The sequence below is a fragment of the Pseudophryne corroboree genome, chromosome 1 (genome assembly GCF_028390025.1).
Source record: "Pseudophryne corroboree isolate aPseCor3 chromosome 1, aPseCor3.hap2, whole genome shotgun sequence".
Lineage (NCBI taxonomy): Eukaryota > Metazoa > Chordata > Amphibia > Anura > Myobatrachidae > Pseudophryne > Pseudophryne corroboree.
The window spans coordinates 43,658,532-43,667,183 of record NC_086444.1 but is presented as its reverse complement, the minus strand read 5'-3'; the positions used below and the strand labels follow the sequence as shown (position 1 = coordinate 43,667,183).

Here is an 8,652-nt window from a genome sequence, read left to right as displayed (position 1 = left end):
AAATAATTTTTACATGACACACATAATGCTGCTTACACATATTTCAAACACTACTGCACAACCAACCCACTCACATGCACACAGCACTCACACTGCCACTAACACTGTGACCTCTGCCTGATTGGATACAGATGTGTCCTCAAATCTTGCCTCAATGCTAACGTGGGCACCTTTTTTTTTAATGAAAATGCATCTTACTTGCATTGCTATGTGGCTAGGATACACAAGCAGCTCCTGCTGATTAAAATGATATGCAGCATGCCTATATACTGTGTGAGACTGTGGCTGTATATGCCTATGGCCAGCTCTGGCTTTAGCCCTGAAGCCCAATTGTGTAATGAGTTTCTGCTTAAGTCTTACCACCCATAAAGTAGTTTACCTCTCATTTATTCTTAGGACCAGATTACTGAAGTCCTAATTGATCAAATACTTTGCTCTGATGCAGTTGTGCAAGTAGAAATATTCTCTTAGTGGTACAGAGTGCCAAAAAATGGATGTGGACATGTCATGAGGGGGTGTGGCCACATGCTGCTAGTGGGAGTGGCTACATGACAGCCCCTTTTTTTGGGGGGGGGGGGGGGGGGGAGGGAGAAATCTGGGGGCAAAGCTACAAATATATAGTAATGCCTCCAGTATAATATATGTAGGGATACCTCCTGTATAATAGCAATATATTGTAATGCCCCCAATTTAACAATATAGTAATACCTCCATTATAATAGGATAATACAGCCACTGTTGCACTCCCAGTAACCCTGACACAGTGTGTGTGTGGGGGGGGGGGGGGGGGGGGGGACCCGTCTGCTTTGTGGCACATTATAATCGTGGTAATGGCAAAGTGTGTGGCAGGTGGTACCGAGTACCTGCTGCCAAATTATTAAGGGTACTCCATACCTGAGCCTACCCGCATACTTCCACTGCTGCCAGTTACATATTAAGGGAGCAACAATGGATGTAATGTATCAGAACATTTATCCTTGTGACTGGCATCAGGCTTTTCCCCTTTACACCCCATATAACTGCACAGGAAGTCTGCAATATTTGTTTACTAACACCCCTACCCCCATTCCAAGTGCCATAACGTTAAAATTTATGAAGTTATGTACAAAGCTTCATCATGAACACAAACCATTACCGCAAAAATATTTAATATACAAAAGTGCACAACATAAGTGACAGTGTGGTGGATGAAACAATTAATACAGGTTTATCTAAAAAGCATTTGTGTAAAAATACGAGTGAAAGTATACAGTAAAGCTACATGAAACATTTGCCACTACACATCGGTGATAGCCCACTTGGGTGAATTTGGTACAAAGTGACTGTAGACTGAAGTGCGATCAATCATCCCTATTAGTAGAATCTGTCACATCAGCTTCTTGCTCCCCATGTGGGTAGCCAGCCATCTGTGGGTAAAAAGGACCAACCAGCCAGTTTAGTGGTGTTATTAACCAAGTAATCCATGACGTCATCCATAGAACTCTTCATCTTGGTGAATTGCTCCTTGCTGGTGGCTAAGAGGCCATCAGACAGGTCTCTGATGGAGGAAGCAGAACGGAAGTTCCGATAGACCTCTGTAGCCATGACACTGATGTTCTGAGCCTTGCTCTGGATGTTCTGCGGAAGGCCTTGGACACCGGTCACCAGGGAGAGACAGGTGGTTTGCAGTTGTAGAGTCAGATGCCGGGCAATAGTCAAAGTGCGTGATTCAATTTGCTGAAAAACCGGAAGTTACAGGTTAGAAATTATACTCTGATGCTCTATGCGTTACTTATTCAGTACTTGGACACCTGGCATGTACACCAGTAGAGGAGCTTACCTCCGTGCTCTCAGCCTCCCCACTAGCTTGCTGTCCTGTGCTTTTAGTCCATTCCACCCACGTGTGGTACATCCTATTCTGAGCATCATGGATCTTCTGGTTGGCACCATTCAGGTTCTTTCTTGCAAATTCAATCTAAAAGATGAGATCCTTTAATCACTTAAACTGGAAAAGGTTTATTCAGAAACTGATTTTTTGATTATATAATGAACGTGTCTTTGCCTAAAGTACATAAACACTACCCAATACCATTTCATGATTTTTTCTTCTATAGCAATTATGGTATACTGTGCATGAATTTGAAGTTATCAGTGGTCTTCTATCAATATAGGATTCCATAATGAAGATTTCATTAAATTAGTCATTAATGGATATACATGAAACGGAAAAACCCCAATATCAGATGATCGATATTCTGATAATCAATGCTCATCTGTGAATGTGTGAATGTGTGAAAGGCAGCAGTGTTCCTATGACCTAGCAGCTGCTGGGTATTTAAAAATGGGGAAGTGGAAGTGCTGCAGTGTACATTTCTGCAGCAGCTGTTCCTCCACCACCAGGTGGCGGTGCTGCCAGCTTCCCGATACAGCAGTGTTTGACACACTGGTGAGAAACCAAGGGTGCAAACCACCACGATTAACTAAAAAAAAAAACAAATGAGAGGATCAAAGGCGATAAATAGAATGAATTTTGATATACATCACATGGTATGATGTCCTTTTGGATATTCACTCTTTCAATTGTCTCATGATAAGCAGATGTCAAACATGAAAAAAAGAGAGATAGTACACATACATGGGTGGTATTGCTTTCAACACTAAATGAACAACCTATGAGTGTCCAGAAAAACGAAGCCTAAAGTGCCGGACCCAACTTGATAGTAGATGAGAATAGTATCTCGCCAATATTTTGTGGACGTACCCAAACTCACATCAAAATATATAAGAACAGGTGTATAAAGGTATCTTTAAGCTGCTATATCCCACGTGATGTAACACAGAAAGAGAGCTATTTCAGAAGACGTACCCCACTCACTTTGGAGGGGGATTAGTTCCACGTATAAAAGGTATCTTTCAAGCCAGGATCAGGAATGACATCAACGATAATTCAAAGGGTTTTTATTAAAAGTTCGTAAAACAGCAATCTGATGTTTTTCTATGTGGTTTCCACTCTCTGGTTTCACCAACGACGTTTCGACCTCCTGGGTCTTTTTCAAGGTAGTCGAAACTCTGTTACATCACGTGGGATAATAGCAGCTTAAAGATACCTTTATACACCTGTTCTTATATATTTTGATGTGAGTTTCGGTACGTCCACAAAATATTGGCAAATTGGTGGCAAGATACTATTCTCATCTACTATCAAGTTGGGTCCGGCACTTTAGGCTTCGTTTTTCTGGACACTCATAGGTTGTTCATTTAGTGTTGAAAGCAATACCACCCATGTATGTGTACTCTCTCTTTTTTTCATGTTTGACATCTGGATATCATGAGACAATTGAAAGAGTGAATATCCAAAAGGACATCATACCATGTGACGTATATCAAAATTCATTCTATTTGTTATCGCCTTTGATCTATCCTCTCATTTGTTTTTTCTTAGAATATTGTTTTTGATCTGTTATTTGGACTGATCTGTTGAGGATCTAGATTGGGCTGACAACTCTTTGCGCCAGGAATTTACACTGCTGTGTTTTTTTATCACCACGATTAACGGCTGCTGGAATATTTCCAGCAGCCACGCACTGGGTGTTGGACGCATCAGATACAACCATGTCAGGGGTAGCCCAGCCGTCACATCTGCTACATCCAGACCATGGAATTGTTTATGAGCTCATTTCTTCACCTTGAGCAAGATTCTAAATGTTGCTTCTTAGAAAGAAATAGTCCTTTACAGCTACAGCAACAAAAGGGATACTGGACAGGTGGTGGCCATGGTTATAAATCTGCAACTGACCAGATCAACGGTGTTCTGTAGCTGAGCCATGGCCTCCTGGCTCCGGCATTTGACATCCATCACTCGTGTCAAGGCTTGCTGATAAGCACGTTTACGGGCCTTGGTAGAGAGTGACCCCAAGCGAACGTAGTAACTTGACTTTCCTGCTGCCACTTCAAACCCCTCTGTTTTTGTAGATTCCTTCGCTGAAAATATATAGAAGCTTGAAATATAACAAATCCATTTAAATGTCCGACTTGGCTTTACAGCTGGCCTGTCAGTGGCCTAGTAAGAGTTGTGTGGCTATAGTTATACTTTGTGTCCCAGTAGTCCAAGTGTTAGTTCATGAATATACTGCTCACATCAGTTCCGGCTTACCCAGCTCCTCGTCTGTGGGTGGCAGGTATTGTTCCAGGAGACTCTCCGATGTCATCAGTGCAGTGTCCACACGGCTGCTCACCATCTGCGCTACACTGCTCCCCATAATGGTGCTAATGCCCCCATTCACAGCAGCCTTGGTCATCTCTACACCATCCTGCACAGCTCCCTTAGTTCTGCCAACTACTCCCGATATACTCTGTACAACCACATCCTTAGCACCAAGAACTGCCTCAGAGGCAGTGGAGACCACCTAGAGGAGGACACAGGTACTGCAGATGACATTTATACAACACGCCTGTGTAATGCATGTTATCCTATGTGTAGGATATTCAGGTATAGCTGCTGGGCTGTAAAGTTACCTTGTCAGTAGGCTGATAGAGAATGGGCAGCTTCACCTCAATCTTATCCAATCCTATACATGCAATGTTGTTAGCCAGGGCAACTAAAGGGTTTGACAAAGAAAAGAAAAAAGCCACTTATGAAACAGTACATAGCACCAAGTATGCATCTAAATTGAGTTGGCCATCAATGACTACAAACAATCGAATATAGAGATCCAATGGCTCTCCAACATAAATGGTACAGAGCCCCAATGTTATTGCAAGCACATGGGGCCTAATGCCACCCCCTGATTGGCCTGCAGCCCTGCGAATAGATGGGGTTAACGATCAGTGGGTGAAGTCATCAATTGTTATTTAACATTGATGCTAACCCACCAATGGTACCATCAATTGCTAGCCTAGTGATGTGTATCTTAGACCAGGGACAGCCAATATTTAGGCTACTTTCTATGCCAAGGTGATTTAAGATGGGCTTGTTTTTTGCATAGTAGGAGACCGAATTTACAACATACAAGACCATAAATCAGCATTTTACTGCTACACCAACTAAATCCAGTGCTAATCCTCATTGTAAGAGAAAACATAAGAGGTAATTATCAGCAACTGGATGACAAGCAGAATACAGAGTACAGTACTTAATGTATGTGTATTTTAATTAAGGACGTACTAGGCTGTCAAATACGGACAAGTCTGTCCACAGTGAGTACAGGGAAGTCAATAATGCATGACAGACTGGATCTAATATTGGGTGGGCGGGGGGTATTTATCAAAGTTTGGAGACTGATAAAGAAACAGCCAGTTAGCCTTTAATTGCCACTAAAGTCTGAACTCTGAGCTTTGATAAGTGTCCTCCTTAAAGATAGTTTCCAGACACAGCAGAAAGTCTCAAAACCTACTCTGAGGCTCCAGTCTCTGCAGGATTGGCCTGGCGCTGGTCACAGCCACCGACGTGATGTTCTCCACACTCCTATCCACTACATTGCACACAGATTTGAGGTAGGGGCGATTATCTTTGGCGTTGATATAGGCAGAAGACACCATGTCATACGTTGAGCTCACCAAGGGGAGGTTGATCAACCTGACCACAACGTTCTACAGGAGAAACAGCCAGAGTTAGTCCAACACCGTACAGCTGGGTTCTTCTCTGAGCAGACCAGGAGGCTACACCTGTGGACAGGGCTCAGGGTGCACATTTACGGTTTACAGTTGTGACCTATAACATTGGCAATTACCACTCAGTTTTGGTTTGTTTTTAAACACAAAAGTGAGTTTTAGATGCAGCAGTTGCATAGTACACAGGTTACTAGGACCAGTAATATCACAACTACAGGTGGCCCAGTTGATCAGTCAGGGACTGCAGCACACATTGCACATGCAAGGTCTGGCTGCACTGTTAAAGGGGGTTGTAGACCACCACCATTACTTAAAATGAACAGGAGCAAACATACACCATTCTGTGCCTAGTCTACATACAATGCTTCCAAACTGCACTCCAAGTTTTAGTATCCATGCTTCACCACAGGTGACTCAATTAGTACCCTAGTCCATTTGATTTAATCATCTAGGTTCAAGCATAGATATTCTTAAAACCTGGACTGTAACAGTAGCATTTGGGAGGGGAGGGGGTGTGACTGGTTTAGAGGCGCACACTACTAACCGCATGAGGCGAACAAGCATATATCCCTGAATATTAAGTGTAAATACTCCCAATACAGGGCATGTGACCACCTACAGTAACCCACATTACCATTCTCCAGCCTCACCTATACCATAGTGTCACCACACACTGTACTTACCTGCTGCTCTACTGTCTCTGCCATATTAACAGTCAGCCACCTAGGAAACATAAGATACACACATGTAAGAGCACAGAAGGCAGCAGTTATTCAGGGATGGACATCACTGCCTGATGGTTACAGACCATCAATGGTTCCCTTACAACTAGGGAGGCCAATCCCGGGATCAGGATCGGCGGGATCCCAGGATTTGGACCCAAAAATGCCGGGATTTGAATCCCAGGATTGGAGCCTCCAATCCCGGGATTAGAGTGCGCATGCACAGTTTTACCGGACAGCGCTGAGCACTATAGCACAGCGCTGCCCAGCTGTCAGCAATGTAGTTACATCAGCTATGAGGACACGCACTGACCGCGCTGGCGGCATTTCAAACGTAGCACTGGCCAATCAGAGCTGGCAGACCGGCAGCCAATCAGGGAAGCGGCAGCAGCCACGGCCCCTGATTGGCTGCCGGACTGCCAGTTCTGACTGGCTGGTGGCCATCGCTACGTTTGAAATGCTGCCAGCGTGGTCAGTGTGTGTGTCCATGGCTGGTGCCCGCGGCCCACCTAAGTAGTGTTTCTTATCGCTACCTACACCCAGTGCCAGATTAAGGTCCTAATGGGCCTGGAGCTGAACTTTCTGAAGGGCCTATTATGTGCCACTGCAGGGGGTGTGGCTACTGATATGGGGACGTGATGACTGCTGTAAAAAAAAAAAAAAAAAATTATATAGTTACTTAATTCTTATGAATAAGAATAAAGGGCGGCACTCCAAATTCTTCAATATAAATTCCTTTAGTGAAACTCCATATTAAATCGTCGTCAACGTTTCAAGGCCCTCTGGCCTTTTCGTCAGGACGTGGTTACAAACGTGTAAAATAGTGCATGTGGGGAGGGCACCACATTTATTTCCACATTGTCCAGAGTGCCAAGCCATTGTTGCAGTATATATATATAATTTTTTATTATGTGTGTATAAGTGAATGTATGCATTTGAAATATAGAAAACTCTCAGCATTTAAATGATCAATTATTTCCAACAGCGCCAACACATGCTCTATACAAGCTTTTATTCCATTAGATGGAGGAGAGGGCACTCACCAAAACCCATAGCAAAAAGTCAGAGTCAGCATTTTGATTCCTCCGAACATTTGGGGCTGCATCAAAGCACAAGTGCAGCAGATCAGGCAGATATTACAGCACTGTCTCACAGGCCTTTCTACTCATACCATCAAAACTAGGGGTTCTCAAACTCGGTCCTCAGGGGCGCACACAGTGCATGTTTTGCAGGTAACCCAGCAAGTGCACAGGTGTATTAATTACTCACAGACACATTTTAAAAGGTCTACAGGTGGAGCTAATTATTTCACTTGTGAGTCTGTGAGGAGACCTGCAAAACATGCACTGTGTGGGGTCCTGAGGACCGAGTTTGAGAACCCCTGATCAAAACCATGTGTAAAAAGGCTCCAAACTACATGTGTTCCAACTTGGAAAACCTGGCCTCCCCTGAAGAGATATCAGTTCCTCTACCAGTGGTTCCCAAAGTTTTTGAAATCAAGGCGTACTATAGCATCAGAATATTTTACCACGGCACCCCTAGGCCAACAGTTTCTCGTTGAGAAATTTAGAAAGAAATATATTAAGTAAATTGTGTTTATATGTCATCCTTAGGTTCAATTATGAGGTGAGAGACAAGATTAACTTCTGTTTCTCCAAATATTTTATGATTGACAGCCACCAGCACTGGTTTTGCTTATAACGTTGACCATAAATAATTTGAATTGGTCCTGGACCACCAATCCAAGGTACCCCTGCAAGAGTCACAAGGAACCCCACGGTGCCACGGCACACAAGGACAGATATACTAAGCAGTGAAAATAGTGGAAAAGTGAGCCACTGGACAAGTTGCCCATGGCAACCAATCAGCATTGATGTAACATTTAGAATTTGCATACTATAAATATATACAGAGCAACTGATTGGTTACCATGGGCAACTTCTCCACTGGCTCACTTCCCCGCTCTTATCACTGCTTAGTACATCTTCCCCATAATTTGAGAACCACTGTCCTATACTGAAGCAACAATATTAACATAAGGTCCAAAAGGTCCAAGCACAACACACCTTAATGCCCATTCCACATTATGCCACACATCATAATGCCTATTACACATTATTCCACACACCGTAACGCTTATTACACGTTATGCCACACATCATAATGCCTATTACACATTATTCCACACACCGTAACGCTTATTACACGCTATGCCACACATCATAATGCCCATTCCACATTAAGCCAAACACCATAACACCTATTAAACATTATGCCACACATCATAATGCCCATTCCACATTATGCCATACATCATAATGCCTATTACACGTTATGCCAG

At 43.3% G+C, this 8,652-nt stretch overlaps 1 pseudogene; it reads right to left on the bottom strand.

Annotated features, from left to right (window-relative positions):
* Positions 1–1,131: 1,131 nt before the first annotated feature.
* The window catches only part of LOC135055113 (perilipin-2-like), a 28,311-nt pseudogene continuing 20,790 nt past the window's right edge, over positions 1,132–8,652 (bottom strand).